General features: G+C 40.4%; 1 protein-coding gene across 5 annotated transcripts in view; it reads left to right on the forward strand.

The window, feature by feature from the left end:
- The window catches only part of IL1RAPL1 (interleukin 1 receptor accessory protein like 1), a 1,400,814-nt gene that overhangs the window by 1,064,297 nt on the left and 308,901 nt on the right, over nt 1–27,616 (forward strand). Inside the window, exons 2-3 of one of the 5 annotated variants that reach the window (XR_016228124.1) lie at nt 10,946–11,109; nt 12,848–13,053. The exons of 3 other annotated variants lie outside the window; for them this stretch is intronic. The gene's annotated coding sequence lies outside the window, so the exon portion shown is untranslated. Of the gene's footprint in view, nt 1–10,945; nt 11,110–12,847; nt 13,054–27,616 lie in introns of those variants that run through there. One more of the 5 variants, XR_016228123.1, reaches the window with a different exon arrangement.

A 27,616-nucleotide genomic window follows, 5' to 3' on the forward strand; every position in this document is an offset into this window, starting at 1 on the left:
GTGCTCCATGATGGGCAAGTATCCAGGGTAACAACCAAGTTGGGCATGGTAGCTCTCCCTCTGGTTAACTGGATGGAAAGGAATGGGCCCCTCTGTTGCTGTGACCACCTCTTCTCCTCCAAGCTGAAGAATGCCCAAGTGTTAGCCCCCAGTGTGTTCAACTCTTATCTGCACCACTGTATGTGATCTGCACAGTCCTTCCTGTGAGCATGGTTCCTTCTGCTATGAGCTGCCTTTAGGCAAGCAAGGAGCTATGAGCATGTGTACAAGACTGTGATTGCCCAGAACCCAGCTACACCTGCCTCCTCTCACCAAGTTAGTGTTTTCTCAGTCTCAGCTGTAAGAGCTCTCAGGGTCAAGGAGTGCAAGTAGGGCCACTCCACCTTACTAGCCTGTCCTGTCTGCAGGGAGACTGCAGTGTTCCCAGAGCCACTGTCGATGTGTGTTCTGGTTCACTGGATTGAATCTGATATTCCCAACCAGATTCAACGTCAGTGGGGAACAGGGGTTTTTCTCTCTGGTAAGATCTCTGGATTACAGGCACGTACAATGCCCACCAGCCACAGCCCCACTCACTTCATATTTGTGCTGGGTGCATAGGAGAGTCCTTTAGGCAGCTCTTCCCTTCCGTAGGGATGGCCAGGTGGATTCAGCTGACCTGGTGGAGACCATCCCTGTGAGTTGCTTTTGAACTGCTATGGTTGCCCCCACCACTGGGTGGAGGGCGACCCCAGTAATTGCTAGGTACGCATACAGGAGCTGGAGCAGCACTATCTGCCTATGTCCAAAAATGGTGCCAGCCCTCCCTCTAACCACTGGCTGAATGTTGCTGGTTTTCCAGGGCGGGCACCTTCTTCCCCATATTGAAGCTGCTGGGTCTTTTGGTTGCTTTGTTGCGCTTTGCTGTGTGTCTGCGCCTCCACACAGGTCCAAGGCATTTCCACTGCTTTTGCAGGATCTTGGACTTCAGTTTGCCCTGCAGCTTCACCCTGAGAATGTACTTTCTCCAGGTTTTTAATATTAACTTTCCTCAGCCTGAATCAGACCGCCTTGTGGCTTTTCTACCATCTTGGAACCGTTTGTTTTACTTTTGGTAAGAATATTTTTATGTAATCTTGGATTAATGTCCTGTGACAAAACACCTCAACACTGGCCATTTAATGCAACACATACTTATTCTCTTTCATTTCAAGAGGTCAGAAGTCCAGAATTAGTTTTATTGTGCCCACATCAGGTTCTATCAGGGCTGTGTTGTTTCTGGAGGTTCCTTTTAGGGGAGTATCAGTTTCCTCACCTTTCCCGGCTTCTAAAACTGCATTCCTTAGCTCCATCTTCCATCATCAGCATAGCATCTTGATTTACTTGTCACACTGTCTTCTGTTTATTTTAATTAAATCTTTCTATGTGTTCCTCTTATAAGGATATATGTGATGAAACTTAGGGCCTATCTGTGTAGTCCAGAAAAATCTGTCTCTCAGAAAATGTAGTCAAATCCAAAAAGTCCCTTTTTACTGTATAAAATGACAGATACAAATTCCATGGACTAGGACCTGGATATTTTAAGGGTCCATTATTCAGCCTACTGCATTAGGTACATAGACCATTATCCTAGGCTGAAGTATACATCTCCTCTCATGACTGATATCCTTTGTTCCATCCAAGTTATTTCCATTTTTCCTGAATTACATTAGCTGCCAAACTTATAAAATATTGCAAGTGGAATCATTATAAATCTATAATACATGGCTTTGTTGAATAACAAAAAGTTCTCTGTTAAGCTTTTTTAAAAAGATTTTATTTATTTGAAAGGCAGAATTAGGAAGAGACAGAGTGCACACGCAAGCGTGCGAGGGAGGTCTTCCATCCACTGGTTCACTCCCCTACCGGCTGCAACAGCCAGGGCTAAACCAGGCTGAAGCCATGAGCCAAGAGCTTCATTTGGGTCGCCCACGTGGGTGCAGGGGCCCAAGCACACTCTGAAGCTTTTTAATCAATATCTGTCTTTTGGCATACAAATTTATCAACTGAAAAAATATTTCAGAGATTTCTCCTAAAACCCTACTGAGAGACCAGCACTGTGGCACAGTAGGTAAAACCACCATGTGCAATGCCAGCATCCCATATGAGTGCTGGTTCCAGTCCCAGCTGCTCCACTTCCGATCTGCCTCCCTGCTCATGTGGGGATGGCTCAACTCTTTGGGCCCCCTGCACTCATATGGGAAACCCAGAAGAAGCTTCGGACAGGCCCAGCTCCAGCTGTTGGAGCCATTTGAGGAGTTGACCCAGTGGATCAAAGATCTCTCCCTCTATCTCTCTAACTCTGCCTTTCAAGTAAATAAAGAAATCTTTTTAAAAAGCTCTATTGAATACTCAAAACATCATCTGTTATATTGTTGACTGGCCCTTATGAAAAAAATCATTTTCTTTTAAATCCATAGGAATTTAGTGTTAGGAGCTGTCTATCCTAATAAGCTATAGTTGTTATATAACTAATCCTGATTTTTAAAAATATTCCTCTTGGCTTCCAGGAAATACAGACTAAATTTAGTATATAGTTGGAGTAACTATTCTTAGCTAGTATTTGTTGTATAATAATATGCCCCTCACTCCATCCCCAGTAATCATTTCTTCTCCTTACTGTGATGCTTTTGGTAATTTATCTTCATTTTAACAAGCCTGTTGCATGGGCCTTTTACCATAATCTATCTCAAATCATTTTTGGAAGCAGACATGAAATAAACAAACAAATAAACTTGGAAGATATATAGACTATGAATTATAGCCATCTGCATAGTTTGAGTGCCAAAGGCATAAATTCAACTATGAATACATTTTGTTACTACAAAAGCATTTTTAAATTGCATTTGTGAGAGCATTATATAGTCTATTAGAATAGATAGATAACTTTAGATTGGAAGGATATGCTAATTAATGCTACCAAAGCCTGTAGCTTTCTTGATTTCATTCAATACCTTCCAATCTTAATAATTTATAACTTATCAGTGACACCAATAACACTTAAAATGGAAATGTATGAGCTGTTTTTTGTTAATGCTTCATGCATTAAAGACATATAAACACAGCTTTGAAATCATAAGTACATTTCCTTAAAGGTTTCGAAATGATAAAGGCTTCACTTGGGAACTATTTTACAAAATTTCCCCCATTTCTCATTCAGTTAATTAAAACTAGGCATAAAATCTGATGCATACATATATATGATTCATATGAGCTAAATAATCTGTGTGCATCAGATACCAAGCATATTGGCTAGTGTCAATATTTTGAAACTGTATCAATATAAAAATGTTAAATATATATGTTAAGCATAATGATAAAAAACCCAGGTTTCTTATCTATTCTGTGAATCTAATATCTAATGGTCAGTCATCATATCAAGATTTCTTGATACATTTTCAGAGTTACTTCTCCAGGAAGCCTAAATGCTGACTAGCTTAAAAAAACATGGTATGTAAAACATGGCAAACACCACAAAATAAATGTTTGAGCTGTAAAGTTGATATTTTAAAAAGCAGTTTGATTCAGAGAAGTAAACATTGAATTGTAACCATCTCTAAGGTCAAAATCACTGTTCATGAACTCTTAAGATAGCGATATTTTTAAAGACATTGAAAATTAGAACTATTAAACTTGTCTAGAAAATCTAATGCCTGATATTTTCAATTAATAGTATCATATTTAATTACAATGAAATTTTTAAATGATGAGAATGGTAGAGAATAATATGAGAAACATATAAGTGAAAACACTTTCACCTAAATTCCAAAAAAGAAAAATAGTGTTACATTACTTTCAGGTACATGCATAAGTAGAACTTAGAAAACACTGCTTTTAATTAATGCAACTTACACTGACATTTGATACTTGATTCTGATTTATTCTGTTATTTAAAAATAATTCTTTTGATCATAGACTTTTTTTGTTTTTGACAGGCAGAGTTAGAGACAGAGAGAAAGGTCTTCCTTTGCCGTTGGTTCACCCTCCAATGGCCGCCGCGGCCGGCGCGCTGCGCCCATCCAAAGCCAGGAGCCAGGTGCTTCTCCTGGTCTCCCATGTGGGTGCAGGAGCCCAAGCACCTGGGCCATCCTCCACTGCACTCCCAGGCCACAGCAGAGAGCCGGACTGGAAAAGGGGCAACCGGGACAGAATCCGGAGCCCTGACCCGGAGTAGAACCCGGTGTGCCGCAGGCAGAGGATTAGCCTAGTGAGCCGCAGCGCTGGCCTGATCATAGACTTTTAAAGTTATTTCAAACTCATAGTTTGGGTATCATCCCACAGTTTGCAAAAACACTAATATACTATGAATATAAAATGTTGCCCTATTTGCATTATTTTTTGAAGTTTTTTTTTTTTTTTTAATCTATTTGAAAGGCAGAGTTAGGGTGAGGCAGAGAGGGAGAGAGAAATCTTCCATCCGCTGGTACACTCCACAGATGTCTGCAGCAGCCAGGGCTGGGCCAGGCTGAAGCTGAGAGCTTCAACCTGGTCTCTTACCTGGGTGCAAGGGCCCAAGCCTTGGGCCGTCTGCTGCTGCTTTCCAGGGCCATTAGGAGGAAGTTGAATCATAAGTGGAACAGGTAGGACTCAAACCAGCGCCCATATGGGATGCCAGCACCACATGTGGCAGCTTAACCCATTATACCACGGAGCTTGCCCATCCCTGTTGACTTGAAAGAAAAAAAAAAAAAAGGTTGGCATTGTGGTGCAGTAGGTTAAGTAACCATTGTCAATGATGACATCTCATATCAGAGTGCTGGTTTGAGTGCCTGCTACTGCAATCCAGTTTCCTGCTAATGAACCTGGGAAGGTGGTGTAAGATGACCAAAATACTTGAACCTCAGCATCCATGTGGAAGATAACGATGGAGTTACTGGCTCCTGGCTGTTGTAGCCACTTAGGAAGTAAACCAGCTGGTGTTCTTCCTTTCAAATAAATGAATAAATCTTAAAGTCCTCCTTGTACTCTTGATCTTAGCTTTTCTCTCCTTTTATCTCCAGAGATAAATGTTGTTTTGCATTTGTTTATTTTCATGTGTTTGAATAGTTTTCACTTCCTGTGGATGTATTCATAAAAATACATAATTTTACGTGCTTTAAGTTGATAGAAATGTATTATGCTCATATATTGTTCTAGAACATTTTTGGTCTATCATCAAATTTGATATGTTGAGTTTGATTCCCATAGCTTAGGTTTACTCATTTTAATTGCTGTCTACTTTGTCAAGACTATTCCTTGTTCTTATTTATCAATCTACTGTGGTTGCAGTTTAAATGCTATTGTTTGATTGTGGCCATGATAAGTTAGTGTAATGAAAACTCATGTACAGATATTATGCTACTCAAGAGTAAATGTTTGACTAGGATCTATAACTGGAAATGTAAATATGAGACTATGAAATTAGCATATCTGAATTTCCTATATTGCCAAATTTTTCTCCAACACTATTTAAACACACAACAACATTGTAGATGAATTTCTATTTCTCTACATCCTTGCCAATTCTGATAAGAACAAAATCTTATTTTAATTGTATTTCATGGATTGCAAATGACACTGAACAATGACACTGAATAAACATTGAGTTTATTCATCTATAAATGTTTCCCATTTTCCTGCCTTTTTCTTAGGGTTTTTGGAGTTGTTGATAATATCGGGTGCCTTTTTCTCATTGGAGGTGTAGAGTCACTTTCTTAGTTTTTCCTTTGTTGTGCAGATCAGATCTAGGTTCTTCTTTTGGTAGGAACCTTGGAAGTGAGTTTATGTCCTTCTCAGTGCGTTAAGGGGTCCATGATAGCTTTTTTAGCACTGGTGATGCAAACTTCTGTCACTTGACAGAGGGAGAGAGGGAGGGATGGATTGATTTCACTTTGATTTGTAAGCTCCTCTTTGGTATTAGTTCACCTGTGGGAATTCTGTGGATGAGGCTGAATGTGTCATCTAGAACACTCTTGCCTTGCTGCTGCCAAATATCCAAAGTACATTCATAAAATTGAAATTGTTTTATGTTAATGTTTTATCTTTTTGATTTTTAACACAATCAGTAATACAGATTTGAACCTCAAGTACTTCAGCTATCAGCCCCATGGCTGTCAAGATTTCAGAAGTGGTACCATAGTTCTAGGAAACTGAGAAGACATTTTACCAGTCTCAGATTGGTGCCTTTGTGAGCATTTATCCAATTTATTTATTCATAATTTGCCAAACACTTTTCAAGTGTGTACCATAGTCAAACAATGCATATTTTATAAATCTCTAATTAGTATCTGCTAGCCTGTAAGAGAAGGGTTGCTGATAGCATATGTAAAGGTAGTCTGGTCAAATGTGATGTACATAGTAACTAAATTTTTTTTATCAAGATAGTGGCCATCTTCCCATCCTAACCACACATAGAGATAACATGTAAAGATAAATTTTCCTCAGAAAATTTGGAAAACTAGTTTAAGTAAAAGTAAGTACAGCATCTGACTATTCTAGTCACAGATATTATTATCTGTATTTTGTTTTTAGATAATGATTGAATATATATAAAAATAATTTAAACAATTTTATTAGCAAAAATCATTCAGTATGAGTTAAGAAAAAAAAATTTAAAAAGTGTTGCATACCACAAAAAAGCATAAAATATGTTTCCTACTCTCACATCTTATGATAGGAACTGAAACCTAATTTTGACACAATGTATGGTAAATACCAAATACTAAATATGACAATTATGTAAAAGAGTATCCTGAAGTTCCTGATAGTTAATTTCAAACCTCTGGTAATATTCAGTAATATCAGTGAAAGCAGTGAGAATTCCACTTCTTACTACATAATATCAAGATGGAACAAGGTTGAGTTATAGTCCATTTGCTTTAATAATTGCCCACTTCCCTTTGACAGCCATTGAAATGATGATTTAATCTCCCCCAATATATAGTTCATACATTTGATTTTAAATGTATTAAAGTTGCTCATCTCCTCTTTCCACTTGACTAATTACTTTTAAAGAAATACTATGTAATACCATAGTATGGTTGTTTTTTTTTTTTTGACAGGCAGAGTGGACAGTGAGAGAGAGACAGAGAGTAAGGTCTTCCTTTTCCATTTGTTCACCCTCCAATGGCCGCCATGGCTGGCACGCTGAGGCCAGCGCACCGTGCTGATTCGAAGGCAGGAGCCAGGTGCTTCTCCTGGTCTCCCATGGGGTGCAGGGCCCAAGGACCTGGGCCATCCTCCACTGCACTCCCGGGCCACAGCAGAGAGCTGGACTGGAAGAGGAGCAACCGGGACAGAATCCGGCGCCCCGACCAGGACTAGAACCCGGTGTGCCGGTGCCGCAGGCGGAGGATTAGCCTAGTGAGCCGCGGTGCCGGCCAGGCATAGTATCCTTGATATTGTCAGTTTATTAAAACAATGAAGATGGAATTCACAAAGTAATAAAACATGGCAGTTGCAAGTTGAGGGCCTCATTGTTATTTGTTGAAGAAAGCTTCATTAAGAGCCCAAATAATGGTGTAGGAACATCGATTTTTAAGAAGATAAAAGGTCTGGGAGGAATAGAGCACTTGTCTATGAGTGGGAAATATCCTTTAAAATGTATCCTCAGTGTCTTCCCTCTCTAAACCTTGGTTCTCTATTTTGCACTTGAATGCAGTTACCATAGCTGGGTCATTGTCATAAGTTGTCAAGGAGCCACACTCCTACGTGGCTCAAATACTTCTTGGCTAGAATCTTCTTTATGGAAATAATTCTCTTTAAATAAGGGGTGATCACCGTAGGTCATAACTGAAATGATAAATGGCTGTCATCACTCCCAACAACTTGAGCCATTCTGCTTATTATGGGTGTAAAGAACAGATCTTAATAGTTTAATATTGACCTTAATAGGCATAAGCAGTTTTTTTTCTTTTAAGTGTATTTCAAGTGTTACAACTAAATATTTTGTATAATTACGGATTTAGTTTCCAAATTAAAAATCATATTAAAATCAAATTTATGTTACATGATTTCCCAGTAGTTAAAAAATATACTATGTATACATACATGCATATGTATATTTATAGCCATAAAATACATATATATGCATATACATAAGCATAGATGTATACTCATGCATGCATACATATATATGGAATGGCTATATAAATATATAAGTAGGATATTGTACATAATAGAAATGTTACATCTGTACTTAAGAGTACTTTTTTACATTACAAATTATTTGAGAGGTAGAGAGGCAGCAGAAAGGAAAAGCTCCCCTCTGCTGGTTCACTGCCCAAATAACCACAGTGGCTAGAGTTGGGCCAGCGTTAAAATTAGGAGCCAGGAACACAAACCTAGCTCTCTTATGTGGGGTACTGGAAATCAATTACTTGAACCATCATTGCCTTAGAGGATCTGCATTAGCAGCAAGTTGGAGTTGGGAGTTGGAGCCAGGCACTCTGATACAGGATGTAAGTGTCTTAACTGCTAGACTAAATGACCACTCCTTTTCTTTATGACATTAATGAAAGGTCTATTCAAGATGATAGTGAAAAGTAAAGTAATTATCCAAATGAATAAAAGAAAGGTCTCAGATTTATGCTGTTCATGCTTGTGATAGAAGTGTAGTTTTTTTGTTGTTTGCTTGCTTTGTTTTTGATAGTTGGTTCTGCCAGAACTGAATTTAAAGTGCTCTTTTTTAAGCCTGGGTTGCTCTGAGTTAAACTTATATAATGGCTCTCCCTTTGTAATGAATACCATAGGACTAAATATGTTCTTAAATTTTTCACTAATCAAAACCACAACTGTGGGTCCTGTATCTGTGGTATGGATCCTTTAATTCTGAAAATTCATTGTTTCCTCTGAAATTAAATGATTTTTGCTTACTCCCATTCCAAATTATTGGAATTTATTTGCCAGCTGAAGGAACCAAAAATACATTTAATGTACACCTACTATATGTTGATATTGTAGTGGAGGGATGGGTAGTTGGAGGTATGTAAGACATTATCTCTTCAGCCACAATCTAGTTTCACTGGGGTCCTGAAACTAATATGCATAAATACAGGACTGCATGCCAGATTGGATTTGAATCTGGGGGCTACAGTTCCAGCCCCATTCCTTCATGGCCATGTCACTTCAGCATGCCACTTCCATTATGGCTTCTTAACGCCTTAGATAAAGTAAAACTATTTGTTTCCTGCAAATACTTTAAGAAATGGGATGGCACATCAGTATTGCCAATTATGCTTATAATAATACTCTATGCTATTCACTAGAAAATTGTGAGATTTATTAATGTCAGTTCATTATACATCTACTTATGTGCTGGTAGCTAAATACAAGTATAAAGAAAATGAATTATCTTTTTTGTTCTATCAATAACTGAGTACATAAATTCACTTATAAGAGGTATGAAATTTAAATTCGAATAATTCCTGAACCTGAGGCACACCCAAGGGATGTATTACCCCTCATCCTTCCCCAATACCATGGAGTTGGCTCTGCCTCACATCAGTGACTCACTTTTCTTAAGCTATATAATGATTTGTAACATTCCATTCAGTACTGTATCTTACAATTATAAAAGATGCTATTTTGGCAATTACTTGCTATGGAACATACATAGGATCAGTTTCTTTGGCAGAAAATAGTCTTAACATGACCTTGATGTGTCATTGGATGTTTTGGGAAAAACAGCAAATCTTTCACTATGGTGTTCCTTAACGGTCAAGATTCCAAAAAACTGATTATGTCGCTCCAAACTCTTCAGTGTAGGGCTATCAATATTTTTCATCCTTCAAGATGTTAAGGTTTTACACATCTTGTGCCAGGAAATAATTGTGTGACAAAATGGCAGGTTTACTAGAAAATACTGGCATGGGGAAGATGGGAATTCGTTGGGGAGGAAATCTACATGCAGCATAACTAAGCCGCATCTCCTGTGACCTGAAAGAACCGTTCTAGTTAACATCTGAGATGCTCTCAGGAAACGTAAAGGACACACAATTGTCAATGCTTCAAAGTAGAAATAACGGCTCATCCTTAGTGTAGTCCTGATGCTTAGCCAGACCTTGGCACATAGTTAGGAGATCAATAATAAACATTCATGGATTGGGGTATACACCATTTACATTAAACCTGCATCCTCTGGATAACAGAAGATTTTTATTCTGTTGGTCCTCACCTAGATAGATGGGTTGACCCATACTTTAATATCTTTGCTTCTTTTTCTTATAGAGCTCTGATGTAAGCTAAAGCACTTACGGGGAAAAGCGATTTCTAAAACACATTTTTGTTAATATTTCAGATGGACAATTACTGTCGGAACACCATCAGAACACAGGGAACTGCCTTTGGCATCCCTATTTTATGTCAACTCCCTGATAGGAAACTACCTCAGAAAGTTCATGGAAAAATGAAATTAAAAGACAGTGGTTTTGGTAGATAGATAGATAGATAGATAATAGAGGGGGAAGAAAGACTTTAAAATGTTTATGAAAATGCATATTATGAAAAAACTATGCATGGATTTCAATTTTTTTTTTTTTTGCTTAAAAATAAACTCAGGGTCCGTGTCATGACGTAGTGGGTAAAGCCTCCACCTGTGATGCCGGCATCCCATGTGGGCACCAGTTCAAGTCCTGGCTGCTCCACTTTTGATGAAGCTTCCTGCTAATGTGCCTGGGAAATCAGTGGAGGATGTCCCAAGTACGTGAGACCTTGCCACCCTATGTGGGAGACGTGGATGGAGTTCCTGGCTCCACATCTGTTCCAAGCCATTCAGCCCTTTTGGGGAGTGAGCCAGTGGATGCAAGATCTCGATCTCTCTCGATCTCTTGAACTCTCTCTCTCGATGTCTTGATTTCTCTAACTCTGCCTTTCAATTAAATAAATAAATCTTTAAAAAAATAAGTGTCATTCCATTTTCTACAAACTTTTGAATTTTTTTATTTGAAAGGCAAACAGAAACACAGAGCTCTTCCATCGGATGGTTTACTCCCCAAATGTTTGCAAAAGTCAGAAGCCTGGAACTCAGTTCAGGTTTCTTGGATGGGTTGCAGGCCCTCAAGTACCTGCATCATCATCTGCTTCCTCCTAAGGTGTGTATTAGCAGAATGCTAGGTAAGTGGAGTAGGAGTCAAACCAGACTTTCTGATACGGGGCGTGGGCTTCCCAAGTGTTGTCTTCACTGTGGGCCAAATGCCCACCCCTTCCACAAGCTTGGTGAGGTGCCCTCATATGTCCCAAGTACTGCCTTGTAAGATCGTTTTCTCCTTATGCAAATATGAAAAGTATTACTATGATGTTTAATGTATAATAAGGTTTATGACTTTGGCTACATACAACTACTTTAGTGTTATTCAAGCTGCATGTATTTTTAATAACTAAATCAACATTCAAAAGTATATAGGAGTTTGTGATTAGAGAAGCTTCACTGTTTTTTAAATGGCCACAACAGCCAGGGCTGGGCCAGGCCAGGATCCTGGAACTCCATCCAGGTCTCCCATGACGGTATCGGGGGCCACTTGGGCCATTATCTGCTACTTTCCCATGCACATTTAACAGGAGCTGGATCATGATGGCAACAGCTGGGATTCAACTGGAATTCCAGTGTGGGACGCTGATGCCCAAGCGGCAGCTTAACCTGCTGCACCACAGTGTTAGCTCCAGACCAGTAATGCTTTTAAAGCATAGGTAAATTCATCTGAAAAAGGAACCTAAGTAAATTTATTTTGATTATTTGAGTATAAACATATGGTATTTTTCATCATATTTGATTTTTAAAATATGTGAAACCTGGGGCCGGCACTGTGGTGCAGCAGGTTAAAGCCCTGGCCTTAAGCACCGGCATCCCATATGGGCACTGGTTCTAGTCCTGGCTGCTCCTATTCCAATCCAGCTCTCTGCTGTGGCCTGGGAAAGCAGTGGAGGATGGCCCAAGTCCTTGGGCCCCTGCATCCACATGGGAGACCTGGAAGAAGCTCCTGGCTCTGGCTTCGGACCAGAGCAGCTCTGGCTGTTGTGGCCATCTGGGGGGTGAACCTGCGGATGGAAGACCTCTCTCTCTCTCTCTCCCTCTCTCTGTAGCTCTGCCATTCAAATAAATCTTTAAAAAAATATGTGAAATCTATAGAATCTTTTTTTATGTTTAACTATTCAACAAATACTTACGGTATACATAATCCATGTTCTTAACATTATTGATAGAGGGAAATGAGTTCTATACCTGAGAACTGTATAATCCAAAACAATAATCTCATAGTGAACTGCTTACCTTTTAATTGTATACAAGCAAAATTCTCCACTTTTCCCAGAATTTTCAGTTATTTTTTTCTAAATATTTATTTTAAAGTCAGAGTTAGAGGAGAGGCAGAGAGAGAGAGAAGTCTTCCATCCACTGGTTCACTCCCCAGTTGGCCACAATGGCTGGAGCTGCGCCAATCCGAGGCCAGGAGCCAGGAGCTTCCTCCAGGTCTCCCACGCAGGTGCAGGGTCCCAAGGACTTGGGCCATCTTCTACAGCTTTCCCAGGCCATAGCAGAGAGCTGGACTGGAAGTGGAATAGCTGGGTCTCAAACCAACATGCATATGGGATACCAGCATGTCAGGCCAGGGCGTTAACCCACTGTGCCACAGCACCGGCCAATTTTCAGTTTTTTTATAATACCTTATAAAATCATAACTAGTCATGTCAGTGACATAGTACTTAGAATTACCAAAGAATGATTAAATTCTATTCAAATTGGTCCAATTGTTTCTATATAGTATTAAATAAGTATTAACATCTATGTATATCAGTTTAAGTTTTAGATAAACATTTTAATATTTGATGACATTAAAATATTCCACTTCTCGGACAGGCATTTAGACTAGCAGTTACTTTGTCCCACAATGGAGGGCCTGGATTTCATTCCCATCACTGACGCATGACTTCAGCTTTCCTCCAATGCAGACCCTGGAAGACAGTGGAGATGACTCGGCAGCTGGAGAATGAATCAGTGGATGAGAGTTCTTTTTCTGTAAATGTGTTTCTGTGTCTTATTCTCTGCCTTACAAATAAAATGTTTTTTAATTAAAAATTCATTTCTGAGAAAATTATGAATGAACCACCTGTAACGACAAAACTATACATGAGGGGGCTCACTGTGGCACAGCAAGTTAAGCTGAGGTCTGAGATACTGGCATCCCGTATGGGCATTGGTTCATGTCTACCTGCTCCACTTAAAATTGAGCTCCCTGCTAATGTGCTTGGGAAAGCAGCAGAGGATGGCCCAAGTACATGGGCCCCTGTATCCATGCTGAAGTTCTGGATGGACTTCTTGGCTCCTGGAAATCTATGAAATCTTACCACACCCTTAAGTATTATTAAAGATATTTAGATATTGCTTTAGATTACTCTCCTTAGAATGTGCTGTAATCTTGAACAAATATATAATTATCATTGAACCTCAGGTTTCTTGTCTATAAAATATTTGGTCCTGAGTTTCCCAAGGTATCTTCAAACTATATACAATTGTATGTTTCTGTAGTGTCATATTATTGGCCAGGGTGAACAGTGCCCTTGTTTGTAGTGTTCTCTTTTTAAATATTTATTTGAAAGGCACACTTGGAGGGAGATACAGAGATCTTCAATATGCTGGTTTACTCCTAGCTAGCCACAATGGCTAGGGCTAGGCTAGGCCAAAGCCAGGAACAGGAACTCCATCTTGGTCTCCCACATAGTTGGCAGGGCCCCAAACACTTAGGCCATCTCATGCTTTTCCCAGGCCATTAGCAGGGAACTGGACTGAAAGTAGAGCACTTGGGACTCAAACTGGCACTCATATGGGCTGTTGGAATCGCAGGTGGTTGGCTTTACTTGCTACGCCACAGGGCCTGCTCTATAGTGTTGTTTGAAAACTCTTTGTTTTCTTTTGTTTTTGTTATTATTTATTTGACAGAGTTAGAGAGACAAAGGTCTTCCTTCCATTGGTTCACTCCCCAAATGACCGCCACGGTCAGTGCACTGCGCCGATCCGAAGCCAGGAGCCTGGTGCTTCCTCCTGGTCTCCCATGGGGTGCAGGGCCCAAGCACCTGGGCCATCCTCCACTGCACTCCCTGGCCACAGCAGAGAGCTGGCCTGGAAGAGGGGCAACTGGGACTAGAACCCAGCGCGCATATGGGATGCCGGCGCCATAGGCAGAGGATTAACCAAGTGAGCCACGACACCGGCCTGAAAACTTTTGTTAAGAACAGCTCTTCTCCAAGAGATTGTAGTGTGTTTGAAAGTCACTTCTAGTTCCTATATGAAAAATGTCTTCTAAAATCAATGCTAGTGAAAGTGAATCATTGATAGGATGATGGCAGGATGCTTTGTTCATCATTGCAAGGCTAAGATAATTATCTCTGTGATGATCCTTCTCTCTGATTTCAAAGGACAGTGTGGCATTCCTACTTTGTGAAACGTCCCCACTGTAACCCCTTTGTAAGCTGACAGCTTGCCTTTACTGATGTTCTAAAAAGATGAGTCAGTATTATATCCAAGTTCCTAGGATTCACCAGCTCAATTCTGATCAGAAATTTACAATAGATTCTATATTGTCCTATGGAGAATAATCAGAAAATTCTCTCAACTCATTTCATTATGTAATCATGTGTAAGGCAAAAAAAAAATAGTTTTAAAGTACATAGAAGAAAGAATTGGGTCATGCAGCTGCTTCCCAAATGTTAAATTTCTATTTCTATTACATCCTTCCTTGTTCCTCATTGAAATTAAGAGATTACTCATCTCGATAGAACTTTTTTTTCCTGAGTCTTCAATGCTTTTATTAGCTGATGATAAGCAATAATTGAAGGGGTGTCAATGTAAATGGTAGGAAAAAAAATCACCATTTTTGTTCACCATAAAACCCTTTGTCGAGTATGCTCATGTCTCTGGAACTGGCTTTCCTTTTCTCCTCCTCCTTTTGCATGGTTACAGTGGAGGCAACTGCATTTTTCCAAGGTGACCACACCATCCTTAGAGCTAGGGAAAGAGATTGGCTCCTAACACCATTTCGGTTCAACCGAGTCCACTCTCAGGATTTTATATTTGAAAGTAGGAAATGTTCACCCATTAAAATTATGAGCTCCTAAATAGAAATGATGCAAACTCACAAGTTGTTGGCAGGAACTATATTCTGATATGTGGTTTTAAAAATAGGGAAAAAATTATACACAGAAGAAAGGACAAATATTACAGACAGAGGCAGGGTTGAACTATCGAACTTCTGGTTTCTGTATAGTGTTTGAATCAGTGGTCCCAGTTCACCCCATTATGCAACTGAATCCTTGCCCTTGGCTTTTATACATTTTTAATAAATTCTTATTGATAAATTTTGTTCAAATGGATTTGTATAACTTAACAGCAGGATAACTAATTGTGAAGTTTATTTCATACTCTATACATTCTAAAAGATATTGAATGTAAATATAATGCTTAAATACATTTGTATTACAAAGTATGCTTTCAGTGATTAAATAGAATTAATTACCCAAAAGATACACCTCAGAGAAAGATACCACAAATACTCGCATTTGCATACATATGTATGTGTGTGTATTCAATTATTTTTAAAACAAATTTTCAATGACACATGTGATCCAGGCAGCAGTGTTATGTAGACAAGAGTAAACAAATATAAAAGTGAGTCCCTTGTCTTTTGGGGAACAGATGATATATTAACCAAATCATCCCCCAAATTAGTCTATGATTTTAAAATGTGGCAAGTGCTGTGAGGAAGTGGTTAAGAGCAGGGAGACAAGTAGAAGAAGCCAAATACGTGAAGGCTCTGTGTGTTGCGAATGGGGAGGGTTTTCTCTCCCCCAAGAAAGCCACTTATTAATTAGGTCCTAAAAGCACAGTTTGTTTCCTAATTACCATATTTTGCTTCCATGTAGGAAGAGTCATTCTGTTGGTGTTTAGATTTGTTTCAAATAATTTAAAGCCCTTTTCTGTTAACATTATTCAAGAAAGGCATGTGGTATACAGTGTTATTTATACCATCCATTTGTTCAGTGAACTCTGCTTAGTAGCCAGTGAAAAGGCAATGTCTTCTCAGGCATGAGATGGTTTCACAGTGGATTAGCCAATGAATCAGTGAAGTCCTACTTAGTGCAGTGGGACTGTGCTCGTCACCTAGCCCATTGTTCCAGGCTGTTCATGGCTCCATCTCCCCAGGTAGAGCCAAAGGCACGTGAGCCCAGAACCATGACTGTGTTCATCTCCATCCAGATGTAATAGGAAAAGACACTCTCTTTAGTAAGATACACTTAGGGCAGCAGCGTAAAGTACTCTCTTGGGCTTCTATTCTGCTGTTCTTAAACTGCATCCAGTACTACTGCAACAATTCCATCATATTCTAACCAGTGCTGTCAAGGATATAACAGAAATATGAAACATTGGTGACTTCTCTGAGTTTGAGTGATGTTTGAAATATTGTGCTGTGTGCATAAATAACTATATATTTAGTTGCCATAGTACTACCTATGTGTTGTATTTACAGGAACAAAATGATACTTGTACACAGTGCTTCCTTACCTGAGGTAAAATTGATAATTCTGCTTCCTTAATTTTGAGCGGGAATGTTTCAGTTGGTAAAGATGTTTGTAGGTTTTGTTGTTAGAGAAAAGTTACAAATTGACAAACCTAGGTTTAACCCTCATTCTCCACGATTTATAGCTTCCAGGAAAGACAGAGTTTCCTGGATCTAATAGTAGTAATGCATACATAATAAACAGACGACAAATAGAACGTCCAAGGAGAATACAGTGTTTGCTGGCATCTAAGAATAGATGAATGCATGACACTGATGACCCCTAGCTTTACTGATGATGGGCTATCAGTACATGTACATAACCTGTCCTTGATAAGAAGTCCTCACTGTTGCCCAGCATATGCTTGGAGCAAAGGTCCAGCGACTGTTGGGTGTTCAGGTTGAATTCCCTAGACACTATGCACCTTGGTGATGGAAAGAATGAGTGAATTGGGGAAAATTTCAGAAGTCAAGTACAAATTTGTAGGTATAATATCCAGGCAGAATATTAAAGAATCTCCTCTGAGTTCCCACAGCACTGTGTCTATACTCCTTTTATGGCACTTTGACTTTGCCTCACAACTAAGTTTTTATATAAGAACAAAAATGTATTTCTCACAACTCAAGAGGTGAAGTGTAGGGCTAAGGTCCTGGTATTTTTGGTGTTTGAGCATCTACGTTAATAATCTCTAAAGTCACATGGCCCCTTTTTATATAAATGAAAGAAGCTTTTATTTACTGAATACAGATTTCATATGTACAGCTTTAGGAATATAGTGGTTCTTCCCCCCCAAACCTTCCCTCCCACCCCCACTCCTATCCCACCTCCTCCTCCCTCTCCCATCCCATTCTTAAGATTCATTTCTAATTATCTTTATATACAGAAGATCAACTCTATACTAAGCAAAGATTTCAACAGTTTGCACCCACACAGACACACAAAGTATAAAGTACTGTTTTAAGACTGGTTATACCATTAACTCACATAGTACAACTCATTAAGGACAGAGGTCCAGCATGAGGAGTAAGTGCACAGTGACTCCTATTAATAATTGACACTCTTATTTATGACATCAGTGATCACCTGAGGCTCTTGTCACTAGCTGCACATGACCTCTTGTATAAGGGCATTAAATCCCATTCATGAGGGCTCTGTACTCATGACCTCATCACCTACAAAAAACCCTGTATCCTCATGACTTTAGGGGTAGGGATTTCAACAGATGAGTTTTGGGGAGCCATACACATTCAAGACCACATCAATGACTTTTTAGTAAAACTCCAATAACTCAAGTTAATTGAGGAGACATTTATTGAATTTATGGGGAAGAAGTCTGCTGTTGTAGTTGTCATATTTTCAACCTTACTGTTTTTGCTCAGAGCAATACTGCTAGCAGAGAGCTACGGAATGATTTCCTTTAGAGAAACGTACTATTTAGCAAGTGATCTGGTAATTGAGTGCAAAGAGAGACCTGTCATAAGCCTTAAGTTGCCCTTAGTAAATTGAGAATTCTCTTAACTCTTGAACAAATTCTTTAGTAAACATAAAATAACCTTATTTCCATTTCCATTGTTTAAAATAAATTTTGAATTTGCATAAGTTTTTAAAACTTTAATTTATTTGCATAAGTTTTTTTTTAATTTTATTTAATGAATATAAATTTCCAAAGTACAGCTTATGGATTACAATGGCTTCCCCCCCATAACGTCCCTCCCACCCGCAACCCTCCCATCTCCCGCTCCCTCTCCCCTTCCATTCACATCAAGATTCATTTTATTTTATTTTATTTTTTTTGACAGGCAGAGTGCATAGTGAGAGGGAGAGAGACAGAGAGAAAGGTCTTCCTTTTGCCGTTGGTTTACCCTCCAATGGCCGCCGCGGCCGGCGCACCGCGCTGATCCGATGGCAGGAGCCAGGTGCTTCTCCTGGTCTCCCATGGGGTGCAGGGCCCAAGTACTTGGGCCATCCTCCACTGCACTCCCTGGCCATAGCAGAGAGCTGGCCTGGAAGAGGGGCAACCGGGACAGAATCTGGCGCCCCGACCGGGACTAGAACCTGGTGTGCCGGTGCCACAAGGCGGAGGATTAGCCTAGTGAGCCGCGGCGCCGGCCATCAAGATTCATTTTCAATTCTCTTTATATACAGAAGATCAGTTTAGCATACATTAAGTAAAGCTTTCAACAGTTTGCACCCACATAGTAACACAAAGTGAAAAATACTGTTTGAGTACTAGTTATAGCATTAAATCACAATGTACAGCACATTAAGGACAGAGATCCTACATGAGGAGTAAGTGCACAGTGACTCCTGTTGTTGACTTAACAAATTGACACTCTTGTTTATGGCCTCAGTAATCACCCTAGGCTCTTGTCATGAGTTTCCAAGGCTATGGAAGCCCCCTGAGTTCACCGACTCTGATCATATTTAGACAAGGTCGTAGTCAGAGTGGAAGTTCTCTCCTCCCTTCAGAGAAAGGTACCTCCTCCTTTGATGACCTATTCTTTCAACTGGGATCTCACTCGCGGAGCTCTTTTATTTAGGTTTGTTGTTGGTTGGTGTTTGTTTTTTTTTTGTTTTTTGTTTTTTTTTTTTTTTTTTTTTGCCAGAGTGTCTTGGCTTTCCATGCCTGAAATACTCTCATGGGCTTTTCAGCCGGATCCGCATGCCCCAGGGGCTGATTCTGAGGCCAGAGTTATTTGCATAGGTTTTTATAACATTTAAATCTGATCTTGTGAGGAAAAATCAAAACAGAATGATATATCTGGAATTTACATAAAATTAAGCTATTTTACCCAAAAATATTAAGAATAACCAATATAGCTGTGTAACTGCTGGTATCTTATTTGTAAGTGACCATTTTACAAACCATAGAAAATAGTATCTCTAGACATTGTTTAAATGGATCCTAGGTTTAAATATTTAATTTTTAATGTCTTTTAATGTCTTAAATTTTCATTCTGACTGCTATAAATGTTAAGGGGTACATTGAATTATAAATGTTAGGTTTAACAGCAGACTCGTAGAATGACAAATGCCCTAAATAGCACTCTGACCTCAGAATCCGCCGTTAAGGCATTTGGATCTGGTGAAAAGCCCATGAGAGCATTTCAGGCATGGAAAGCCAAGACACTGTGGCAAAAAATGATCTACATAAAAGATCTCTGTGAGTGAGATGGCAGTGGAAAGAAGGGGGCATCAAAGATGGAAGTACCTTTCTCTGAAGGGAGGAGAGACTTCCACTTTGCTTATGGCCCTGTCTTAATATTGATGGAGTTTGTGGACTCAGAAGGCTTTTACAGCCTTGGCAGCACATGATAAAAGCCTCCAGTGATCACTGACATCATAAATAAGTGTCATGTGTTAAATCAACAGCAGGAGTCACTGTGCCCTTGTTCCCCAGGTAGGACTTCTGTCCTTAATGAGTTGTAGTATGAGAATTAACAGTAAAACTAGTCTTCAAACAGTACTTTATACTTTGTGTATCTGTGTGGGTGCAAACTGTTGAAATCTTTACTCAGTAGAGTTGATCTTCTGTATATAAAGATAATTAAAAATGAATCTTGAGGTGAATGGGATGGGAGAGGGAATAGGAGGTAGGGTGGGAGGGTGGGTTTGGGAGGAAGAATCATTATATTCCAAAAGCTATACCTATGAAATTTGTATTTATTAAATGAAAGCTTTCTAAAAATAAGTTTTAGGTTTAAATGTTTGAATCATAGGTAGCCAAATGTTAAAATTACATTCCCATTTTCAGAATTGTTATAGTGACAGGAATAATACAAGTAAATGGAAGTATTAAATTGTGACCTTGAACTAAACAATCACTTCTTATAATTGCAGTTTTCTCATGGCTACTATATGTGACTACATTTGCTTCCAATGTGATTTTTATACCTGTTTGAAAAGACCTTGCTCCTGGCTTCGAATCGGTGCAGTGCCAGCCATGGCGGCCATTTAGGGGTTGAACCAATGGAGGGAAGACCTTTCTCTCTCTCTCTCTCACTGTCTATGACTCTACCTGTCAAATAAATAAAGAAAAGACATGCTGTACACCACAGGTATTCAGTTAAAGTAGTTCATTGTGCTTACAGTTAATTAATTCATACACATACAATCACAAAACTCTATTCAGGTAATAATCAGTATAAAATTAAAGCATATAAAAGAGAGTAAAACTTAGTGTTAAGGGTCAGATATCGCTGGCCTTGATTTTTTCCAAGAAACTATAATCATTGTCATCTGAACTTCTAGGTGTTAGTTAAGGTGTCAGAAAAATCAAGTCTTCTCCTACTTTACCTTGACTAATAATACATTTACATGGATTTTAAGATTCTTTTGTTCAGTCTCAAAACTGTGCATCAAACTTAAGAAATTGTTCAGTAGCTTAAGAATAAGGCAGAAGGGGGCCGGCTCCATGGCACATTAGGTTAATCCTCTGCCTGCGGCGCCGGCATCCCATATGGGCACCAGTTCTAGTCCCAGCTGCTCTTCTTCAAATCCAGCTCCCTGCTATGGCCTGGGAAAGTGGTGGAAGACGGCTCAAGTGCTGGAGACCAGGAAGAAGCACCTGGCTCCTGGCTTTGGCTCGGCACAGCTTTGGCTGTTATGGCCATTTGGGGAGTGAACCAACAGAAGGAAGAACTTTCTGTCTTTGCCTCTCACTGACTGTAACTCTCTCAAATTAAAAAAAAAAAATATAAGGCGGATATAGTTTGCACTACAATATTTAATAAGCTATTTAATTTATTTCACTGAGTTCTAGGCCACTGAGGGCATATATTCTTGTTGTGTGGACAGTTTAAAAAAGATTCACTTAAAAATTAAAATTGTTCATGTTGGTAGGATCTTAACAGTCTTATTCTGGCAATACTGAGGTCCAGTGGATCTAAAATAACATTCTTCATCTTACGCTAATGATGCCTTGTATGTTAACTTTGTCATCTGTGTAGACAAAGATGTTCCCCATGGTCATTTCATCAAATGTGTTCTTTACATGGGGGAGTCTCAGATATAGATGAGTATGTCATTTTTTGCCTTTTACAGACCTGTAGAATGATGCAATATTGAATGAATGTATAAATGACTGATGATCTTATGTCTGTCAATCCTGCCCCACAAGGTTTTGACAGCTACAGGTTGCCAATTTTAATTAAGGCACCAGTGAGAAATCTAAACTTTCATGAATATTCTCAAGTACTTCTAATGGGAGTTTATATGTAATAGTGAAATCACTTTAAAAAAACTATTTATCAGTCAGTATGTAATACAGCTGAGCCTATATTATCCAGCCTTTTCCTTCCTAGGTATACTCATTTCTCCAACAGAAAAGTACAAAATACATATCAGAATATTCATAGCACCACTAATAGTAATTCCTTGAAATTAAACTACCTAAAGGTCCATCAACAAGAGAAAGAATAGACAAGTTGTAGTATAGTGACCTAATGGAATAATCTTAATAAAAATGAGTGGACTATAATGATGCACAATAATATGAATGACTCTCACAAGATATTATGTGAGAGAAGCCAGACCAAAAGAAAACTTACTATGTGATTTTATTCCTCTACCTTTCAAGGGTAAGATTAATCAATATTGTTAGAAATCAGAATAGTGTAGGCCAGCTCGGTGGCTTGATAGGCTAATCATCTGCATGTGGGGCTGGCACCTTGGGTTCTAGTCCTGGTCGGGGCGCCAGATTCTGTCCCGGTTGCCCCCCTTCCAGGCCAGCTCTCTGCTGTGGCCAGGGAGTGCAGTGGAGGATGGCCCAAGTACTTGGTTCCTGCACCCCATGGGAGACCAGGAGAAGCACCTGGCTCCTGCCTTCGGATCAGCGCGGTGCGCCGGCCGCAGCGGCCATTGGAGGGTGAACCAATGGCAAAGGAAGACCTTTCTCTCTGTCTCTCTCTCTCACTGTCCACTCTGAATAGTGCTTACTTCTGGTGAGTGGTGAAGTGATGGGAAGGGACCATGAGGCTTCTGGATGTTGATCTAAGGTTTTATTTCCTGATCTTTTTGCTGGTTTTGTGTGTACATACAGTTTGTGACCATTCATCAAGATGTATGCTTATGATTTGTACAGTTTGCCATATATATTATACTTAAATAAGAAAATTAAATTATTGAAAACTTCCTGGGTTGATCATGGTAAGCTGAACTCAGATGTTTATTTGTGCTTGTACAAATATTAGTACTAGAGCTACTGTAACAAATGACCACAAACCTAGAAGCTTGAAACAAGAAAAAATTAGTCTCTCATAGTGCTGAAGTGCAGAAGTCTCAAATCTAAGTATTGGCAGAGTTGTTTCATTCTGGGGCCTTCAAGGGAAAATTCGTTGCATGCCTCTGTTCCTAGCTTCCATTGTATTCCAGCAATCCCTGGTGTTAACTAGCTTGCAGATGCATTATTCTCTCCCTCCTCCTTCACATGGTACTTGCCCCTGTGTTTCTTCTATTTTGTCTCTAATAAGGACACTGTTACTGAATTTAGGGATCACCTAGGCTGTTGAGATTTTCACGTATCTACGTCTGCTGTCCCACTTTTCCAAATCAAATCACATTCACAGATTCCTAGGTTGGATACCTTCTGAGGGTCATCATCCAGTCTGCTAGAGTTCTCCTTCCCCAAAAGCCATGGAAATCATGGCAACAGAAATATAAAAAAAAATACTAAGTAGATGAGAAATGTAAGCAGAATAAAAGTCAGACAAAAGATAACTTCAAGATTGTGGGGAGCAATCCGGACTGGACTAGGTTACTGGAATTAAGACTTATTCTATGCATCTGCTCCCCTACAATATGGCGCTGGGAGAGAAGAAAACAGCTTCTACACAGCTGCCTCCAGTTCAGCTAATAAACTGTAGGACTTGCTCCTGATTGGAGGAGAGCAGTGTACTCGGCGTGTGGGCAGCCGAGTTAGGATTGGCGGAGGAGGACTATAAAGGAGGAGAGAGACGGCATGCACCAGGAACATCTAAGGGGAACATCTAGCTGAAGGAACACCTGTGCAGCCCCTGAGAGAGCCGGCCGGTGGTGTGCCGCTCCCCTGCGGAAGTGGGGAATGTGGCCAGGGGGAACTGCCCTTCCACGGAGGTGGAAGGGATAGTAGCCAACCCGGGAAGAACCAGCAGCAAACCCGGGGAGGGCCGAGCAGACGAAAGAACAGCGCAGGGTCCTGTGTCGTTCCTCCACGAAGAGGGGGAGCGACATAATGGTGCCGTGACTCGGATAGGAAACCTAGGACGGATAGGAAACTTAGGAGGGAAGAAACGGGAAGAAGTGGAAAATATCGGAGAGAGAGACTAGCAAACAGCCTAGGGAAAAGCCGGACGAAAGAGGTGCTGGAGGAAGCTGTTGAAAGCCTAGGCATAGATTCAGATACGGACTACAAGGGGAAGCTGGGAGAAATCTCTAAGGTCGAAAGCGAAAGTGAAAGCTAGAACAAACAGACTCGGATACGGACTGTGGGGAGAGGCCAGGAGAAATGAGGGAGGAATATTGTTGGAGGAAAGCTTGGGGAAACATACCGGGTAGAGAAAAATGTTAGGGAAATTGAAGCTGCGGGGGGCAGGCCGAGGCGGAAACGAAAGCCACTTTGGGATTCTCAAGTTAGCCCGGGAATGGGGGGCGAAAAGTTAAAACCAGAAGCGGAAACGTAAGCCTGGTTGGGATCCGTCTGATTAGCCCGGGGAGCAAAGGACGGGAAGCCAAACCGTGGGGCGGAGACGTAAGCTGGGTTGAATTCGCCAGGCTAGCCCGGGGAACTTGGATTGAATGCTAGTGGCGGAGACGCAAGCTACGCTGTGTGACTCGCGGAAGCCGCCGCGTGCAGAGAGAGCACGGGGCGTGAATAGATAGGGAACGGGGCTGGCGCGAGGCCGTGGTTCAGACGCGAAAGGGCTAGTGAGTAACCGCGGAGTGTGCGCGCAAAGCCGAGCCGCGCAGATGAGAGAGGCGCGGGCTGAAGCGGCTCAGAGCCGGCGAGGCGCCGAGAAGTAGCCTCGGGGCGGAGCCTGCCGGCAGGGCGAGGCGCCGGGAAGCCGCAGGGATAAGAGAAACAGAAGTTTGGAAGTGGAGTGAGAGAAATGGGAATGTTGGCAGACAGAAGTAAAATGGGAGAAATAGGAATGCCCGGAGATAGAGAAATAGAGAAATAGAAAGGCCTCCCTACAATACTGCAATTAGAAGGCTTGGATTCGGTCTGCCCGATTAGTGAGGCGATGAGCACCTGCGGCGGCTAGCAGCTTATGCGCCGCAGGTCACCGAAGACAGGCACGAATTAACATCAGTAAGGCCTCCCCACAATACAGCAATTACGAGGCTTGGATTCGGTCTGCCTGATTAAGGCGGTAAGCACCAGCAAGCGGCTCGACCAGAGTGTGAGCCGCAGGTCACCGAACACAGGCACGCATCAGCGCCTAAAAACCTCCTCACAACATGGCGAAGAGAGGACCCGGATTCGGTTTGCCTGATTGATAGGACTTGTAAGAACCTGTGGCAACTCTAGCAAGCAGAGCAGAGTGTGTGCTGTGGGACACCGAAGACAGGCGCGTATCAACGCCAAAAATAAAAAGAAAGGGGGATCTGTGGGGAGCAATCCGGACTGGACTAGGTTACTGGAATTAAGACTTATTCTATGCATCTGCTCCCCCACAATATGGCGCTGGGAGAGAAGAAAACAGCTTCTACACAGCTGCCTCCAGTTCAGCTAATAAACTGTAGGACTTGCTCCTGATTGGAGGAGAGCAGTGTACTCGGCGTGTGGGCAGCCGAGTTAGGATTGGCGGAGGAGGACTATAAAGGAGGAGAGAGACGGCATGCACCAGGAACATCTAAGGGGAACATCTAGCTGAAGGAACACCTGTGCAGCCCCCCAGAGAGCCGGCCGGTGGTGTGCCGCTCCCCTGCGGAAGTGGGGAATGTGGCCAGGGGGAACTGCCCTTCCACGGAGGTGGAAGGGATAGTAGCCAACCCGGGAAGAACCAGCAGCAAACCCGGGGAGGGCCGAGCAGACGAAAGAACAGCGCAGGGTCCTGTGTCGTTCCTCCACGAAGAGGGGGAGCGACACAAGATGTTAGAAGGTGGAAGGTAATTATTAGTTGATTTAGAAGAGTGTCAGGGTTGAAATTCTGTGCCAGTAAGAGGCAACTCCAAGCAGGTTCAGAATATGGAGGCAGCAGGTACTTCTGGATGCAGAAGTCAAAAGTGCGCTTAAAATAGTGTTTGAAAGTCTTTAACTTCCTTACATAGACTCAGTTAGCCATCCCCACCCTGGACATCCAGGTGATTTAATTATCCCATACAGAAGCAGAAAGAAAATATACTTAAAGTCTTACATAAAAAAAGAGAAGAAGGAATCCAAGTGGATCTGGACTTGCGGGTATGAAGAATTGCTGTGAGAGGGGATGGGGCATCACACTGGAATGAGGGCCTTAAGAACCAGGCTGTACTTTGAACAGTGTAGACCCCTTCCTAGCACCCCTCTATGCTTATCTACCAGAACAGCGGCAATTGGGCTGATACCCTAGATAGGACACTGGTAGAGTTGTCTCTTTAAAAACTCGAGGCCAAGAGTAAGACATGCTTTTGTTGTGTGCGTGTGCTTGACGGTAGGAGAGTATCTCTGAATGAAAAGATCAGTATTGTCCTGATTACAGGCAGGATTGTCCAGTTGGCAGTCATCCTATGTGTGTACATAGAGCTTTCCAGTACCTCAACTCTACATAGCAACGGTCAGTCAGGAATTACCAGCTACTTATAGAAAGCTAACAATATAAAATTGAGATTTAAAAATAAATGCACAGATAAGAACTACAAGGAAACAAAGACCATTCAGGTAAACAGGAAAACAGATTATAAGTAATATTCTGATATATGTTATAAAAGTTTTACATCAGAAAAGCCAGGTAACTAATAAGAATGCTAGAAATATTAAAATATTGTAACAAAAATCCTTGGGAAGGTAGAATAAATTATCAGAGATAAGAGAAACTATTTTAAAGGAAGATCAATACAGGACACCTAGTTAATAAGAATTTTAAAGAACTGAAAAAATAGAGAAAGACAATGAGAAGGAAATTATCAAATAACTAAAAATTTTCCATAATTGGTCAACCTGGTTTTCTGTATTAAAGAGTTCAGCAGATAAACAGAAACAGGAATGCAAGGTGACCAACAACAGTTGACACCAGCCAAAAATCTTAGGACACTAAAGGTAATTAAGCTAAAATCATTCCACACATAATAAGACAAAAATCAGAATACCACATAAACCTCTTGAGAGCAATACTTGAAAGAAAACATCAATAAACAATGTTTTCAAATTTTTGAGGAAAATTAGTAATTTCTTCTGAACTTAGACTTTCAGCCAATCCATGAAACATTTAATCTGAGAATTGATACATAGATACCAAGGTCTCAAAAATATCTACAACAGATCTTTTCACAAGAAAGTCTTAGAGGGTATATGTCACCAAATTTTGATTGAATAAACTGATAAAGAAGAGTTGAGAACCAGAAATCAGGATACAAACTGATTAACAAAAAAAATAGGGAAAACTTAAAAAAATATGGATTATATAGAGAAAAGAAATACAAGGAAGAAAATTTTCAGTGAAAGAACTCAATAGGAAAATTACATGATCTACATGCAAATGGAATGCTCCCAGCAAAACAAACCACTCCAGGCCTCTGAACAATTTGCTCTATGTCTCTGCCTCTTGTATTTCTTCAGTTGATAACCCCCTTTCTCTCCTCATTGTGGAGAACACTAGTCCTTCAAAGACCCAACTCAAACTGTAATCCCCTCAAAAATATAGGGCACTATGTTTCTGTCCTTGGTCAAGGAGAGCTTTGTTAGCATAGACACAAAATACAACCATAAAAATAGAAACTAAAATATGACCACTTTTTAAAGGGAAAAAAGTCACAAATTGAACAAGTTAATTCTAGAGTGGAAAATTGCATTTCAAATAGGTATGATCCCACCCAGAAATATATATAAGATCTTTAAAGAATCCTAAGAAAGAAAATATAAAATATATTAGAATGAATTCATTTAAAAAAGAATCAGTTA

The sequence above is a fragment of the Oryctolagus cuniculus genome, chromosome X (genome assembly GCF_051225735.1).
Source record: "Oryctolagus cuniculus isolate XC-2025 breed Fujian yellow rabbit chromosome X, ASM5122573v1, whole genome shotgun sequence".
Lineage (NCBI taxonomy): Eukaryota > Metazoa > Chordata > Mammalia > Lagomorpha > Leporidae > Oryctolagus > Oryctolagus cuniculus.